Here is a 16760-nt window from a genome sequence, read left to right on the forward strand (position 1 = left end):
GAGTAAAGGACTCGGTCCTTCGTTTAGTTCCCCTCATTTTCACAGTGGCGGCTTTTGAGGAGCACTGATGACAGGAGACTAGGAACCTGAGTTAAGTGAGGGGCGCGACACGCGGCAAGGCGGCGGCAGAAGTGCGGCGGAGACTCACCGGAGGCGTGCAGCGGCGCAGCAGGCGCAGCAGTGGCGGGCGGCGGCGGCTACCGCCTCCTGGCCTCGCGCCCTGGCGGCGGCTGGGCTGGGGCAACACTCAAGTTTCACACGGAATTTGCAGCCTCCCCTCCACAACGGCCACAGGCCGGTCACGTGATTCCACCTCCACACGGACAGGAGGCGGGGCGTGACTGCCAGCGCTACTGGTTTTACTTGAGTGTACTATGTTATTCAAAATGACGAGTTTCCGAAGCTAATAACACAAACATATTTTGGATATGCAATAGATACGTAAGGTAATTCATAATAATGGCAACAGGGTTTGTCATGGCAGCAAATATATGTGGTTATTGTACAAAGCCTTAAAACCAATCAGCAGTTTGCTGAGGACGACTGTATGGAAAATATTGACGGTTCAATAATTATTGTATCCTATTTGAGCAGCAAATGGACAAAATGTTGGAAACTCATTCTTCAGCCGACTGTAAAACTCTGAAAAGTCATATCTCATGTATTGCCAAACTATGCACTAAATGCTATATCAGCCTAAGACACGGATATATTATTAACATAATGCTTGAAGTATGTGGAAAAAAATCTCACAAGAACACCAGCAGACAGCAACTTTAATAAAGAAACGAAACGATCAATGAACTGCTTACATCTGCTAAATGTTTATGTACAAAGAAATAGCCAACTCGTTACAGCACGTTAAAGTGGAAATTTCACGAACTTGAGACTTTTTTAATTGCCGTACACGAAATTGAAGCCGACTCCTTCGGCAATTTTGTCCAGACATTATATTTTGAGCAATAAAAACATCACAGTAGAAACTCATGTTCGCTACACACGAAAGTTAATAAGAAAAATATTTATTTTGAGAAACAAAACGGAAAAGGAGTGCAAACTTTTGTTAAGTCACTTAATCTTCTAGGCTCTTTTTGGGCTGTTTTTAAACGACTCGTAGTAAAAACCTGAAAAGAATCTGTGCAATCTGGCTGTAGTGCACTTTGCTGGTTTTGCTTACAGACACAAAGCAGGCGAGAGTGTGTTTGTTTTCTGGCGGGAAAGGGAACATAGTACACTCAAGTAAAAACAGGCGCGCTGGCAGTCACACCCCGCTTCCTGTCCGTGTGGAGTTGGAATCACGTGACCGGCCTGTGGCCGTTGTGGAGGGGAGACTGCTAATTCCGTGTGAAACTTGAGTGTTGCCTGGGCTGGGCCGGGCTGTCGCCCCCACCCACCCCCACCCACTGTGCTCACCGTCTCCCCTCTCTGCTCCGCCCCCATCCGCACTTGCCCCCCCTCCCCCCCCTCCTCCCCCTCCCCCCCCCCACACACACACACACGCCCGACCCCAACAACGAAACATCTGAAGCCGTCTGACGTCTGAATTACTCCTGCGCAGCGCCTCACACCGAAGACATGAAGGGCACCTTCGTAATCGGGACAACTGCGCCGCTCCTCTTCCTCAGCTCGCGGCCTCTCTTGACTCGACTCCAGGACGGTCGCGTGCTTGCACCCGATGAGCTCTCCATCCCAGCGGTCATTCTCTCCTCACCTTCTCAAATACGCACTCCGCACAAAAAGCTAGTAACCTCAGGTGACGTCACGCACATACCGTGCCTCCAGTTTCGACATTGCCACCATTTCCGTGAAGAATGGAGTCCACGTCGTTTCTGAGGTGTGCCGTATAAATGATAATTGGATCTGTAGAGCTACAAAACTGTGAGGAGGGTCCAATCAGGAACGTGTGTGTTCAGCCCGATGGAGACAGCAGTTACCCTCTTCAAAGGTGGCAGCGTATAAAGCATACTCACCATCAAAGCTGCAGAGAAAGGGCGTCACTTCGACAACGAAAATGTTTAAATAAACACCGTGCTTAATGTCCACTGCAACCTCACTAAGTAGGCTAGAGTAAAAAGCACCTTGAAACTTCACTGAACCACTTCCACCCTGAACTGCATCCTCTGTAGGTGTTGTTGTTGTGGTCTTCAGTCCACAGGCTGGTTTGATGCTGCTCTCCATGCTACTCTATCCTGTGCAAGCCTCTTCATCTCTAAATCTGCTTAGTGTATTCATTACTTGGTCTCCCTCTACGATTTCAACGATTCCCTCTGTAATGTTATGTGTGCCTCACTGCTTTTTTTCTTTAACTGATTTGTGCCTGATTTTATTCTGAGAACCTCAGTAATGTATGTAAATACCGTAAATGTACATTTCATTCAAAAAGTACTTGAAGTGAAGTGAAGCGCAGCTGGTCAGCAAGAAAGCAAGAAACTCCTTAGCGAGCAATCCCTGCAACGAAAGTAGTTGGGAATCTTTGAGTATGGACTCAAAAAAAAAATTTATTTATAAAAAAAAAGAGGACTGTCAATCTGTATCCCGTGGAAAGGGGACGTGTTGCTAGACCATCGCTCAGAACGTATTGTTACATTTAATGAGTATTGATATTTTAGTGATAAAACCAAGTAAGGTATGTGTAAGAGTTGCCAAACGTTTATCTATACAAATTTTCTGGAAATGAAGAATAGAAATATCTTGTTTTTGGAAAAGGAGGTAAACTTCATTGTCGTTGCCATCTACCAAGCGACATAATTGTAAGTGAACAAAGTTCACTTTCTCATAATTTATTAATTACAGTAATTGTATTATCTTCTTGTACAATAGTGTGGTGCTGAACTCCACTGACCAATTTTGATGTAGCAGGACGTGTAGTTTGAAGGAAGTTTGTGTGCCAAGCAATCTCCTTTTAGCACGAAAAGCAGATTGCTGTTTGATCTTATTTACTTACAACAGTGTTCCCTTAGGTATGAAAAGCTACGAAAACTTGGGCTCAAAGCTATCCGCAATGCGACCAAGTAATTAACAGAGTCGTATTTTAAACCTTAAAGAACAATAACTTCCTCCAAATGGTAATACGTCACCAACTGGGGCAGAAGCTGTTCATTCAAGGAGGCAGCAACCAAAATTCAGCTACCAGTTACGACTTGAAGTAAAAGTCTCAATCAAAAATCAATCTCTCTCTCTCTCTCTCCAAACACATGTATAAATATTCATATTATTAAAATAAAAGACATTTTATATTGGCGCCCGAGCAAGGACGTGAAACGAAATTAAATATATTTCATGCTGCTGTTCGAAACGCCTTCGTAACTATCTTGTATTTGTTAGACTTGAAATACACTCCTGGAAATGGAAAAAAGAACACATTGACACCGGTGTGTCAGACCCACCATACTTGCTCCGGACACTGCGAGAGGGCTGTACAAGCAATGATCACACGCACGGCACAGCGGACACACCAGGAACCGCGGTGTTGGCCGTCGAATGGCGCTAGCTGCGCAGCATTTGTGCACCGCCGCCGTCAGTGTCAACCAGTTTGCCGTGGCATACGGAGCTCCATCGCAGTCTTTAACACTGGTAGCATGCCGCGACAGCGTGGACGTGAACCGTATGTGCAGTTGACGGACTTTGAGCGAGGGCGTATAGTGGGCATGCGGGAGGCCGGGTGGACGTACCGCCGAATTGCTCAACACGTGGGGCGTGAGGTCTCCACAGTACATCGATGTTGTCGCCAGTGGTCGGCGGAAGGTGCACGTGCCCGTCGACCTGCGACCGGACCGCAGCGACGCACGGATGCACGCCAAGACCGTAAGATCCTACGCAGTGCCGTAGGGGACCGCACCGCCACTTCCCAGCAAATTAGGGACACTGTTGCTCCTGGGGTATCGGCGAGGACCATTCGCAACCGTCTCCATGAAGCTGGGCTACGGTCCCGCACACCGTTAGGCCGTCTTCTGCTCACGCCCCAACATCGTGCAGCCCGCCTCCAGTGGTGTCGCGACAGGCGTGAATGGAGGGACGAATGGAGACGTGTCGTCTTCAGCGATGAGAGTCGCTTCTGCCTTGGTGCCAATGATGGTCGTATGCGTGTTTGGCGCCGTGCAGGTGAGCGCCACAATCAGGACTGCATACGACCGAGGCACACAGGGCCAACACCCGGCATCACGGTGTGGGGAGCGATCTCCTACACTGGCCGTACACCACTGGTGATCGTCGAGGGGACACTGAATAGTGCACGGTACATCCAAACTGTCATCGAACCCATCGTTCTACCATTCCTAGACCGGCAAGGGAACTTGCTGTTCCAACAGGACAATGCACGTCCGCATGTATCCCGTGCCACCCAACGTGCTCTAGAAGGTGTAAGTCAACTACCCTGGCCAGCAAGATCTCCGGATCTGTCCCCCATTGAGCATGTTCGGGACTGGATGAGGCGTCGTCTCACGCGGTCTGCACGTCCAGCACGAACGCTGGTCCAACTGAGGCGCCGGGTGGAAATGGCATGGCAAGCCGTTCCACAGGACTACATCCAGCATCTCTACGATCGTCTCCATGGGAGAATAGCAGCCTGCATTGCTGCGAAAAGTGGATATACACTGTACTAGTGCCGACATTGTGCATGCTCTGTTGCCTGTGTCTATGTGCCTGTGGTTCTGTCAGTGTGATCATGTGATGTATCTGACCCCAGGAATGTGTCAATAAAGTCTCCCCTTCCTGGGACAATGAATTCACGGTGTTCTTATTTCAATTTCCAGGAGTGTATCTTGTATTTGTTAGACTTGAAATATTTAAGATCTTGTAAAAAGATTTTTTATTTCTTTGTTGCCAATCGATGTCACTTAATTTCACGTACCACGGCAAAATTATGCCGCAAACAATACTGATTTGCTGAATGGATGATAAATTTTGCCGTGAAAAGAACATTTTTGGATGTTGAAAAATTCTTCAGCAGTTGCAGACACCCAGTCAGTACCTTTTTTATTTCCGTTGAAAAGCTTCATTAATGCCCTCTCATGTAACAAGATTCTGTGTTTTTTTTCCATTAACCTATCCAGATCCAATAGAAAGTGCATGGAGGTATTTTGTAGGTAGACATTTAGTAGCATTGTATAATTTCAGATATTTTATAGTCAGTATTAGCTTAAAAAATAATTTGTCTGCACCTTTATATTGCATAAACGGCGTTGGCATTCAGTTGTCTCTGATCAGTGGCATGCATCGTGTCATTTTGTGCGAGCGTAGGCAATTGTTGGGTATACGGCATCACTACGTCAGTGCATCCCAGAAGGATTAGCAAGCTATTACGTAAGTTTCTCGGGCAGGAATTTCATATAACCCAGCGCGCGAACCCAACAAACTATGACACAGGGCAGACAACATTCCGTTGTAGATGACAGTGAAGAAATAGTTGCCACACAATACCAACTTAGATCGCGAATCGTGCCGACCAGGAATGAACTACCACCTGATAGGCCAGATGAAATAAACACCACACACAGTACTGTAGTAAAGGTGTCGCCCTACAGCGTACAGGAACTACAAACCACTCAGATAATACAGACTTCAACGTACAATAATGTTTCAAATTTAATCGAAGCCTTGTTTGCGCGCCTGGTGACACAAAGGGAACAAGGGAAACAGCAGGAACAAACACAAAGGCCGGCCGTTGTGGCCGAGCGCTTCTAGGCGCTTCAGTCTGGAACCACGCGACTGCTACGGTCGCAGGTTCGAATCATGCCTCGGGCATGGATGTGTGTGATGTCCTTAGGTTAGTTAGGTTTAAGTAGTTCTAAGTTCTAGGGGACTGATGACCTCAGACGTTAAGTCCCATAGCGCTCAGAGCCATTTGAACAAACACAAAGGGAACAGGAAATACAAGAATTTGTCCATAGTTTAGATGATAAGTTCGAAGCGCAAACCAAAAGTGTTGACGAAAGGCTTGATTCAAAGTTAGATTCAAAATTAGAAGCGCTAACGAAAACCCTCGACGAAAAGTTAGCAAATCTAGTAACTAAGGATGAACTTGATAGCATTGTAACAGCTATGGAAGGTGACCTTGAGACTAAAGAAGTTACCACAGTTCAAAGTGCAAAACAAGAGGTAACCACTGAACTTCATCAGATGTTAGAGACATAGAGTAATAAGAAATAGCAAGAAATTGATGATAGGATTCAGAAAAGGTATGACGAACTTGCAAAGCAGACGGAGGATAACGTAAAACCATATCAGAAGGACGTATATGAAGTAAAGTCAGAAATCGACCTAGTTTACAAACATGTTGTTACCTGTAAAGACACTTTACATGCCGGCCGAAGTGGCCGTGCGGTTAAAGGCGCTGCAGTCTGGCACCGCGAGACCGCTACGGTCGCAGGTTCGAATCCTGCCTCGGGCATGGATGTTTGTGATGTCCTTAGGTTAGTTTGGTTTAACCAGTTCTAAGTTATAGGGGACTATATGACCTCAGCAGTTGAGTCCCATGGTGCTCAGAGCCATTTGACCCATTTTTTGACACTTTACATACAGTGAATGACAAAGTAAAACAGTTGACTGACAACTTCTCTCAAACGGCTGTGAATGGAGAAAAAAAAGTGGAACAAAAGTTAAAAGACCAAATACAACAGTTTAGTGAACAATGTACAGACTGGTTATCGAAGAAAGTTAAAATGATCGAAGACAAAATTAAAACCAAGCTACAGGACACTGTTAAGGATGCTACTCTTAATATATTGGCGGCACCAGGTACCCCTGGAGATACTGTTTTAACAGAATTAGGTGTCATCAGAAGAGTATTTACGACCGACTTGCCTGTTTGGAAAGAACAGATTACTCAGAAAATACAAAGCTTGGAGCAACAATTTCAAAACAAAGACAGAGAAATATGTGACAGTTACCCACACTCTGTCTTATCACTCAGTGATATAAGCAATGATGGTCCTGAACAGCAAAACACAAAACATCGAAGCAGAGAATATTCACCACCCAAAACACAAAAAATTCCAGTAAATGACTCTAATTCATTAGTGCAGTTAATGAAAGACGAAAGCCTATGGAAACACAGAAACTTTCAGTTATTTAATCCCGAAAAGAGAAACCTTCACCCGATCGTTTTTCTCCGATCATTTTCCGGAATTTTTCCACCTAGTTGGTCTGATAGGCAAAAGATACAGTTTGTAATCGGACATATTACAGGAGAAAATGCTACTTCGGGAACCGAAATGGTCGATCGATGTCTTACTTACCGTGATTTTGGACAGGCATTTTTAGCCAAGTTTTGGAACGAAGGAGTTCAGAAAAGACGGAGGAAAGAGGTATATCAAGCTGAACCTTTCTATCCGATAAATGGAGGCTTAAGGAAATATTTCGAAAAGTATTTGGGGAAAATTAGATACTGGGATACACCAATCTCAAGTAAGGATGTGATTATGATCTTGAAGTCGAAATTTCCGGTATCAATTCAAGAAAAGTTAGTGAACGTCAATGATGACGACGAAGAGACATTTCTTTCTAAATTAGATTCATTTGATCTTATACATGAGGAACAGAGATCAAGGAATAAGCAGAAAACGCGTAACAACAGGTGGAATTCCTGAAGTACGAGTCACCACAATGGTACACATATTTCAGATAAAAAGGGCATTTTAACGGACACGATCAGAATTATGGCAAGAAGAATGGAAATTGGCAATTTAAAGGTAATAAGAACTACTACCGAGCGTGATATCACCCGACGAATCAGCAAACAACTTTAACTGCGGCAGCAAGCCACCGCACACTGCGTATGACAATGAATACGTCAACAAAAGTTGGCAGCGCGTATTCCCACAGCAAGCGCAAGAATGGAATCCTGGCGCGCGGAACGCGAACCTATACTACCAACATACAAACCCAAATAATACTCAGGAAAAATTCAAGCCGAATAATCAGCAATTTCAAACATCGGCACCAAACCAACAACAAATGCATGAACGAGAATTTCAGACGCAATTTGAGCCTCAGAATACAGAAAATAACCGAATGCAGAGGAAACGGTACAACCCACCGGTATTTTTCACTCAAGTTGACAATCTTCCGACTTTTAATCCAGTACATGAACCACCACAGTTTGATACCCGAGTAATTCACAACACCGGAAAGTAATGAATGGACAACACCAATTCCCAAAATCCTTAATCAAGAAGCTGATTTGCAAGCCAAAGTAAGAAGGGCATTACACAATCTCACCACCCACGCACAACTCCGAAAGAAAGCATTTGATTCTAGGATCAATAAAATAGTAGAATACAAAAAAGGTGAATGAATACTAATAAAATCGCTTTTTAAGTGTCTCTTTTACACGAGCGAAACAAGAAATGGAGAGAACTTTTTCAAGGCCCATACATTATACTCAGGAAACCGAATACAGCGTATTATCTCATCGCCGGTCCCATTACCGGACGCATCAAAGGCCTTTACCATCATGCCGACCTCAAAAATTTACACTGTTCAACTTAAAATATATACAACAAACATACACTGAATATATCTAGCAGAAGAAGAAGATTAAGAAACTCATTGTGATAACGTGTTTACAAGAGACAAGTCATGACAAGTACAGTAAGTACACCTGAAATACTGATCTTTACAGTAAACTAAGGTTGAAATAGGAAGCGTACGTATTGTTAAGTGAAAAACGCCAAGTACGTAAGAAAATTTAAGGGAAACTTCGTATCTGAATGACATTTAGATTTAAGTCATAGTTGAAAGTTAATTTCAGATTACGCTGAGCCGAAGAGCCAGGTAAGTCTACAAAAGAAGAGAAGGGCGAGCCGACTTCTTCTTAGTCGTAAGGTACCCAATGTTCGAGGATTGAAGTATTTCTAAGAATAATAATGTATAAATGCGCAGCGGAAAACTTTTCTGAGTTGTCTGAACAACAGAGACGCGAGTTCATCACAACATATTAATATAGGGCGAGTCAAAAGTCCTTGGACACCTTCATAATTTGGAAGACTAAAGGGAAAATTGAAATGTGATGATGGGAACATAGGTTTGACGTGGGTCCGCAACTTTTGGAGTGAATGTCATTCATGGCCGCCATCACGAAATCAGCCATTTTGGATTCAAGATGGAAGAGTTTTGTCATGGCTGTCTCTCCCCAGGCTATTAATAGTTCTAATAGAATGTTGTCTACTCCTAGGGCCTTGTTTCTACTTAGGTCTTTCACTGCGCTGTCAAATTCTTCATTCAGTATCATATGTCCCATTTCATCTTCATCTATGTCCTCTTAAATTTCCATAATATTACCCTCCTGTACATTGCCCTTTATTAGACCCTCTGTATACTCCTTCCAACTTCCTGTTTCCTGAAACTTCCTGGCAGATTAAAACTGTGTGCCCGACCGAGACTCGAACTCGGGACCTTTGCCTTTCGTGGGCAAGTGCTCTACCATCTGAGCTACCGAAGCACGACGCACGCCCGGTCCTCACAGCTTTACTTATGCCAGTATCTCGTCTCCTACCTTCCCTTCTGTTTCCTTTCCTTTGCTTAGAACTGGTTCCCATCTGAGCTCATAGTAGTTCTCTTTCCTCCAAAGGTCTCTTTAACTTTTTTGTAGGCAGTGTCTATCTTACCCCTAGTGATATATGCTTCTACATCCTTACATTTGTCTTCTAGCCATCCCTGCTCAGCCATTTTGTACTTCGTGTCGATCTCATTTTTGAGACGTTTGCATTTCTTTTCGCCTGCTTCATTTACTGCAATGTCATATTTTCTTCTTCCATCAAAGAAGTTTGATATCTATAGGTAGTGGCTTGAATTCGAGCGAATGAAAGAAAGATCGCAGTTTGATAGCCCATCGTCACAGAGGTCAACGGAGACGTGTGGGTTGTACGAAAGCCTCATTGTGCCCTCAACACCTCGGCATCAGTAGACAAGATGCGAAACTGTGACTTGTGGGAACATTTTACACACCTTCAGCCAGCTACAGCTCAGATCCTGTGTTGTGTGGCCTGCTGAAGATGTACAGTCTAATCGGGTGCTTGGTCCCAACTCCGTTGCATACGTTTATCTTAGGAAATGTCGCCCGGAAACGTTGCAATATGGCCGTGAATTCAGGGACGGCAGCTTTCTTTCCTGGATTTGAAACCGACTCTAGTTGACAGGCTGTGGCATCTGTCGTTGGCCCTAACGGTAAGACTGCTTTTAAGACGTACCTACCAGTTGTACGCCCTTTCTTATCGACACACTGGACAGCACATGTTCATACACCTACAAATCGGGTAACTTCAGTCAAGGTGTGACCAGAGATTAGAGACACGTCCAGACATGATAGCACCATTGTTTTCTTGTGTGAACAGCTCATCACCCGCGATATACACTCCTGGAAATTGAAATAAGAACACCGTGAATTCATTGTCCCAGGAAGGGGAAACTTTATTGACACATTCCTGGGGTCAGATACATCACATGATCACACTGACAGAACCACAGGCACATAGACACAGGCAACAGAGCATGCACAATGTCGGCACTAGTACAGTGTATATCCACCTTTCGCAGCAATGCAGGCTACTATTCTCCCATGGAGACGATCGTAGAGATGCTGGATGTAGTCCTTTGGAACGGCTTGCCATGCCATTTCCACCTGGCGCCTCAGTTGGACCAGCGTTCGTGCTGCACGTGCAGACCGCGTGAGACGACGCTTCATCCAGTCCCAAACATGCTCAATGGGGGACAGATCCGGAGATCTTGCTGGCCAGGGTAGTTGACTTACACCTTCTAGAGCACGTTGGGTGGCACAGGATACATGCGGACGTGCATTGTCCTGTTGGAACAGCAAGTTCCCTTGCCGGTCTAGGAATGGTAGAACGATGGGTTCGATGACGGTTTGGATGTACCGTGCACTATTCAGTGTCCCCTCGACGATCACCAGTGGTGTACGGCCAGTGTAGGAGATCGCTCCCCACACCATGATGCCGGGTGTTGGCCCTGTGTGCCTCGGTCGTATGCAGTCCTGATTGTGGCGCTCACCTGCACGGCGCCAAACACGCATACGACCATCATTGGCACCAAGGCAGAAGCGACTCTCATCGTTGAAGACGACACGTCTCCATTCGTCCCTCCATTCACGCCTGTCGCGACACCACTGGAGGCGGGCTGCACGATGTTGGGGCGTGAGCGGAAGACGGCCTAACGGTGTGCGGGACCGTAGCTCAGCTTCATGGAGACGGTTGCGAATGGTCCTCGCCGATACCCCAGGAGCAACAGTGTCCCTAATTTGCTGGGAAGTGGCGGTGCGGTCCCCTACGGCACTGCGTAGGATCCTACGGTCTTGGCGTGCATCCGTGCGTCGCTGCGGTCCGGTCCCAGGTCGACGGGCACGTGCACCTTCCGCCGACCACTGGCGACAACATCGATGTACTGTGGAGACCTCACGCCCCACGTGTTGAGCAATTCGGCGGTACGTCCACCCGGCCTCCCGCATGCCCACTATACGCCCTCGCTCAAAGTCCGTCAACTGCACATACGGTTCACGTCCACGCTGTCGCGGCATGCTACCAGTGTTAAAGACTGCGATGGAGCTCCGTATGCCACGGCAAACTGGCTGACACTGACGGCGGCGGTGCACAAATGCTGCGCAGCTAGCGCCATTCGACGGCCAACACCGCGGTTCCTGGTGTGTCCGCTGTGCCGTGCGTGTGATCACTGCTTGTACAGCCCTCTCGCAGTGTCCGTAGCAAGTATGGTGGGTCTGACACACTGGTGTCAATGTGTTCTTTTTTCCATTTCCAGGAGTGTACTTCTATACAAAGCTACACTCCAGAGAAGCACCTTTCAGAAACCGCTTAACAAATTTCTCTTTTCCGAAAGTACTTTTCACGCTATTCCAATTACGAATTTGCATCTTCTCTACTTCGGCTGTCATCATTTATTTTGCAGCCCAAATACAAAATCATCTACAACCTTTAGTGTTTCATTTCCTAATCTAATACCTTAAGCATCGTTTGATTTAATTAGACCATATTCCATTACTCTTATTTTACTTTTGTTCATGCTCATCTTACAGTCTCTCTTCGACTCTGTATCCATTCCTTTCAACTGATCATGTGTTCCTACATTTCCCTGGAACCCAAACTGATCTTCCATAGTGTCGGCTTCTACAGTTTTTTCCATTCTTTTATAAACAATTAATGTCAGTATCTTACATCCATGACATAGTTTGGTAATGCTCAGACCTTTGCTTGCCTTCTTTGGTATTGGAATCATTACACTCTCATAGATCTTACAGGATCTTCTACACCATGTGGAACAATTTGGTCATGTCTGCTCTCACAAGTATCCCAAAGGCTCTGAGGGAATGGTGTCTACTTCAGGGGCCTTATTTACGTATACGTCTTTCAGTGCTCAGTCAAATTCTTCTCGGAGTACCGTACGACCCATCCTATTTCCGCCACTTCCTCTACTATTTTTCCCTTGTATTTATTTGACTACGTGCCAACTATTCACCTAGTTGCGCCTTCATTCCACCTCCATTACACAGTTAGTAACGTTGTAATTCCACTTTCCACTCACGGCCGTTCTCGGATACTTTTGTTTATTTTCCTGTCCGTCCATTATTTTCCCGCCTGCATCTGTCCACTGTTTCAGTATATCATTCTTGATTTACACCGTTTTCTTTTAGATATTGTGATTGTTCATTATTTATATCCCACTACAATCGATTCTAAAACCAAGTCTCTACTTTGCTCGAAAGGTGATTTCATTCGTTGTTGACGTTTAGTTGGCCTAGAAGGAAGCAGTACCAAGTCTTCAGTAATATGAAGGTCGTTTTGGTATATTCCGTTCCATGCATTACTTATTTGTCTGTCTTGCCGTTGTCAGGACACGACAGCTCCCTCTGGGGTTGCTGAGGGCAGTCCTGGTGGTGGTTTGAGGACCTCCCTGCCTGGCTGTTCTCGCTCTCTGTAGTTCAGCGTTTTCCCCTGTCCGGATGAATTGCAGCGCTATCTGTGGCGCTAGAATGGTCCTATCTACATCCACATCCACATCTACATGGATACTCTGCAAAAAGCACATTTAAGTGTCTGGCAGTGGTTCATAGAACCACCTTCACAATTCTCTGTTTTCCAGTCTCGTATAGCGCGCGGAAAGAACGAACACCTATATCCTCCCGTACAAGCTCTGATTTCCTTTATTTTATCATGATGATCGTTTCTCCCTGTATAGGTCGGTGTCAACAAAATATTTTCGCACTCGGAGGAGAAATTTGGTGATTGAAATTTCGTGAGAAGATTCCGTCGCAACGAAAAATGCCTTTGTTTTAATGATGTCCACGATGAATTCTGTATCATTTCAGTGACACTCTCTCCCCTATTTCGCTATAACACAAAACGTGCTGCCCTTCTTTGAACTTTTTCGATGTACTCCGTCGCACCTATCTGGTAAAGATCCCACACCGCGCAGCAGTACTCTAAAAGAGGGCAGATGAGCGTATTGTAGGAGTCTCCTTAGTAGATCCGTTATCGTTTCTAAGTGTTCTCCCAATAAAACGCAGTCTCAGGTCAGGCTTCCCCACAATATTTTCTGTGTGTTCCTTCCAGGTTAAGTTGTTCGTAATTGTAATTCCTAGGTGTTTTACTGAATTTACAGCCTTTAGATTTGATTGATTTAGCATATAACCGAAGTTTAACCGATTCCTTTTAGCACTCGTGTGGATGACCTCACACTTTTCGTTATTTAGGGTCAATTACCAATTTTCGCTCCGTACAGATATTTTTTTTTTAATTCCTCACTATACTAACAGTGACTGAATCCTGTCCTTCGTTCTCAAGGGTGCTCAGTATAGGTTTTGTTGAAACCGACTCTGATGCTTTCGTAAAATGTGTGAACGGCAAGAAGTGTTAGCCCATAGTCATTCCCTTAGTCCAGATTTACATCTACAACTTGCAAGTGTTCCACTGCCCTCCATTCACTTCTACAGTCAGCTTGTTACTTGGCTTCGTTAATGTTGCCTTTTCCTTTTTCTACGCATTGATCATAATTTCTGCGAATATCTAACATGTTGTGGAGAGTCAGCTGGTACGTTAATAAATGTTTATGTCTCAACTGTATCCATCCTTTTAAAGTTACGCAATTACACCATTGTAGCAATATTTGGGGGGTAACGTAGTCCATAGACACTGTGTGTTTACGTTCTCTAGCATAAATGTTTTGCGATTTCTGTTGAACCATTATCATTTCCTGGCGCTTTTTGTTTCTTCACACCACTCACATATATCCACAACATGTGAGGCAATATGGGCACTGTAACAATATTTGATTAGTGATTTGATGTCATTTTACATAACCAACAACGATTTTTAATTTTTAGGCGACTTAGCTTTAAGAATACGAAGATGTGTAGTGATTGTAACACACTGAAGTACATTTTAGACTGTCTGAAGACGGCTCGTCAGTGAGCCGAAACGGGTAATAAATAAAAAAAATTTTCGGCCTTAACGTAGCATTTTTATCCACACATGTGTATAACAGCAGATGATGTATCTTCCCATTAACAACGTCAAAGAATAACAGTATTTTTGATTCGAAAATATTGTTTGAAAACTTCAGTTTATTACGAGGCTAATATTGCACACTCAAAGAAAACAACTGACACCTAGACCCTTTACCCTGTGAATTTCAGAATGTCATTTGTTTTCAAAGAAAAATAAAATCAGCACAAAGAAGAACAGAGAAAGTTATGTTGAAGAAAGAAACAAAGCCAAACAGATAATTGCAGCATCCAAGAAGAAATCGTGGGAAGACTTTGGAAACAGGTTGGAGACTATGGGTCAAGCTGCTGGAAAATCATTCTGGAGTGTAATTAGCAGTCTTCGAAAGGGAGGTAAGAAGGAAATCACAAGTATTTTGGACAGGTCAGGAAAACTGCTGGTGAATCCTGTGGATGCCTTGGGCAGATGGAGGGAATATTTTGAAGAGTTGCTCAATGTAGGTGAAAATGCGATCAGTAATGTTTCAGATTTCGAGGTAGAATGGGATAGGAATGATGATGGAAATAGGATCACATTTGAGGAAGTGGAAAAAATGGTCAATAGATTGCAGTGCAATAAAGCGGCTGGGGTGGATGAAATTAAGACGGAACTCATCAAATATAGTGGAATGTCAGGTCTTAAATGGCTACACAGGATAACTGAAATGGCCTGGGAGTTGGGACAGGTTCCATCAGACTGGACAAAAGCAGTAATCACACCAATCTTTAAACATCGAAACAGAAAAGATTGTAACAACTACAGAGGTATCTCTTTAATCAGCGTTGTGGGTAAAATCTTCTCAGGTATTGTTGAAAGGAAAGTGCGAGTATTAGTTGAGGACCAATTGGATGAAAATCAGTGTGGGTTTAGGCCTCTTAGAGGTTGTCAGGACCAGATCTTTAGCTTACGGCAAATAATGGAGAAGTGTTACGAGTGGAACAGGGAATTGTGTCTATGCTTTATAGATCTAGAAAAGGCATATGACCGGGTTCCTAGGAGGAAGTTGTTGTCTGTTCTACAAGATTATGGAATAGGAGGCAAACTTTTGCAAGAAATTAAAGGTCTTTACATGGATAGTCAGGCAGCAGTTAGAGTTGACGGAAAATTGAGTTCATGGTTCAGAGTAGTTTCAGGGGTAAGACAAGGCTGCAACCTGTCTCCACTGTTGTTCATATTATTTATGGATCATATGTTGAAAACAATAGACTGGCTGGGTGAGATTAAGATATGTGAACACAAAATAAGCAGTATTGCATAAGCGGATGACTTAGTTGTGATGGCAGATTCGACTGAAAGTTTGCAAAGTAATATTTCAGAGCTAGATCAGAAATGTAAGGACTATGGTATGAAGATTAGCATCTCCAAAACGAAAGTAATGTCAGTGGGAAAGAAATATAAACGGATTGAGTGCCAAATAGGAGGAACAAAGTTAGAACAGGTGGACGGTTCCAAGTACTTAGGATGCATATTCTCACAGGATGGCAACATAGTGAAAGAACTGGAAGCCAGTTGTAGCAAAGCTAATGCAGTGAGCGCTCAGCTACGATCTACTCTCTTCTGCAAGAAGGAAGTCAGTATCAAGACTAAGTTATCTGTGCACCGTTCAATCTTTCGACCAACTTTGTTGTATGGGAGCGAAAGCTGGGTGGGTTCAGGTTACCTTATCAACAAGGCTGAGGTATGAAAGTAGCTAGGATGATTGCAGGTACTAGTAGATGGGAACAATGGCAGGAGGGTGTCCACAATGAGGAAATCAAGGAAAAACTGGGAATGAACTCTATAGATGTAGCAGTCAGGGCGAACAGGCTTAGATGGTGGGGTCATGTTACACGCATGGGAGAAGCAAGGTTACCCAAGAGACTCATGGATTCAGCAGTAGAGGGTAGGAGGAGTCGGGGCAGACCGAAGAGAAGGTACCTGGATTCGGTTAAGAATGATTTTGAAGTAATAGGTTTAACATCAGAAGAGGCACCAATGTTAGCACTGAATAGGGGATCATGGAGGAACTGTATAAGGGGGGCTATGCTCCAGATTGAACGCTGAAAGGCATAATCAGTGTTAAATGATGATGATGATGATGATGATGATGATGATGATGAGAAGAACTTTACAATTCTGCAGGTTATTACATAAACATAACCTTACAGCATCCACTTTCAGTATGTAAGTCAATTACTTGAACTTTCCGGGGAATTTCACAATTCGACCAAATCGGGTAACTTTCTTTAGTGAGACTCTTGGAGGTGCGTGTAACTC

At 44.3% G+C, this 16760-nt stretch overlaps 1 protein-coding gene across 2 annotated transcripts in view; it reads right to left on the reverse strand.

Moving 5' to 3' along the window:
• Positions 1 to 16760, reverse strand: part of LOC126108543 (GA-binding protein subunit beta-1-like) — a 144105-nt gene that overhangs the window by 97961 nt on the left and 29384 nt on the right. Inside the window, exon 1 of one of the 2 annotated variants that reach the window (XM_049913829.1) lies at positions 149 to 243. The exons of the other annotated variant lie outside the window; for it this stretch is intronic. The gene's annotated coding sequence lies outside the window, so the exon portion shown is untranslated. Of the gene's footprint in view, positions 1 to 148; positions 244 to 16760 lie in introns of those variants that run through there. 2 annotated transcript variants of the gene reach the window in all.

The sequence above is a fragment of the Schistocerca cancellata genome, chromosome 11 (assembly GCF_023864275.1).
Source record: "Schistocerca cancellata isolate TAMUIC-IGC-003103 chromosome 11, iqSchCanc2.1, whole genome shotgun sequence".
NCBI classification, from domain to species: Eukaryota; Metazoa; Arthropoda; class Insecta; order Orthoptera; family Acrididae; genus Schistocerca; species Schistocerca cancellata.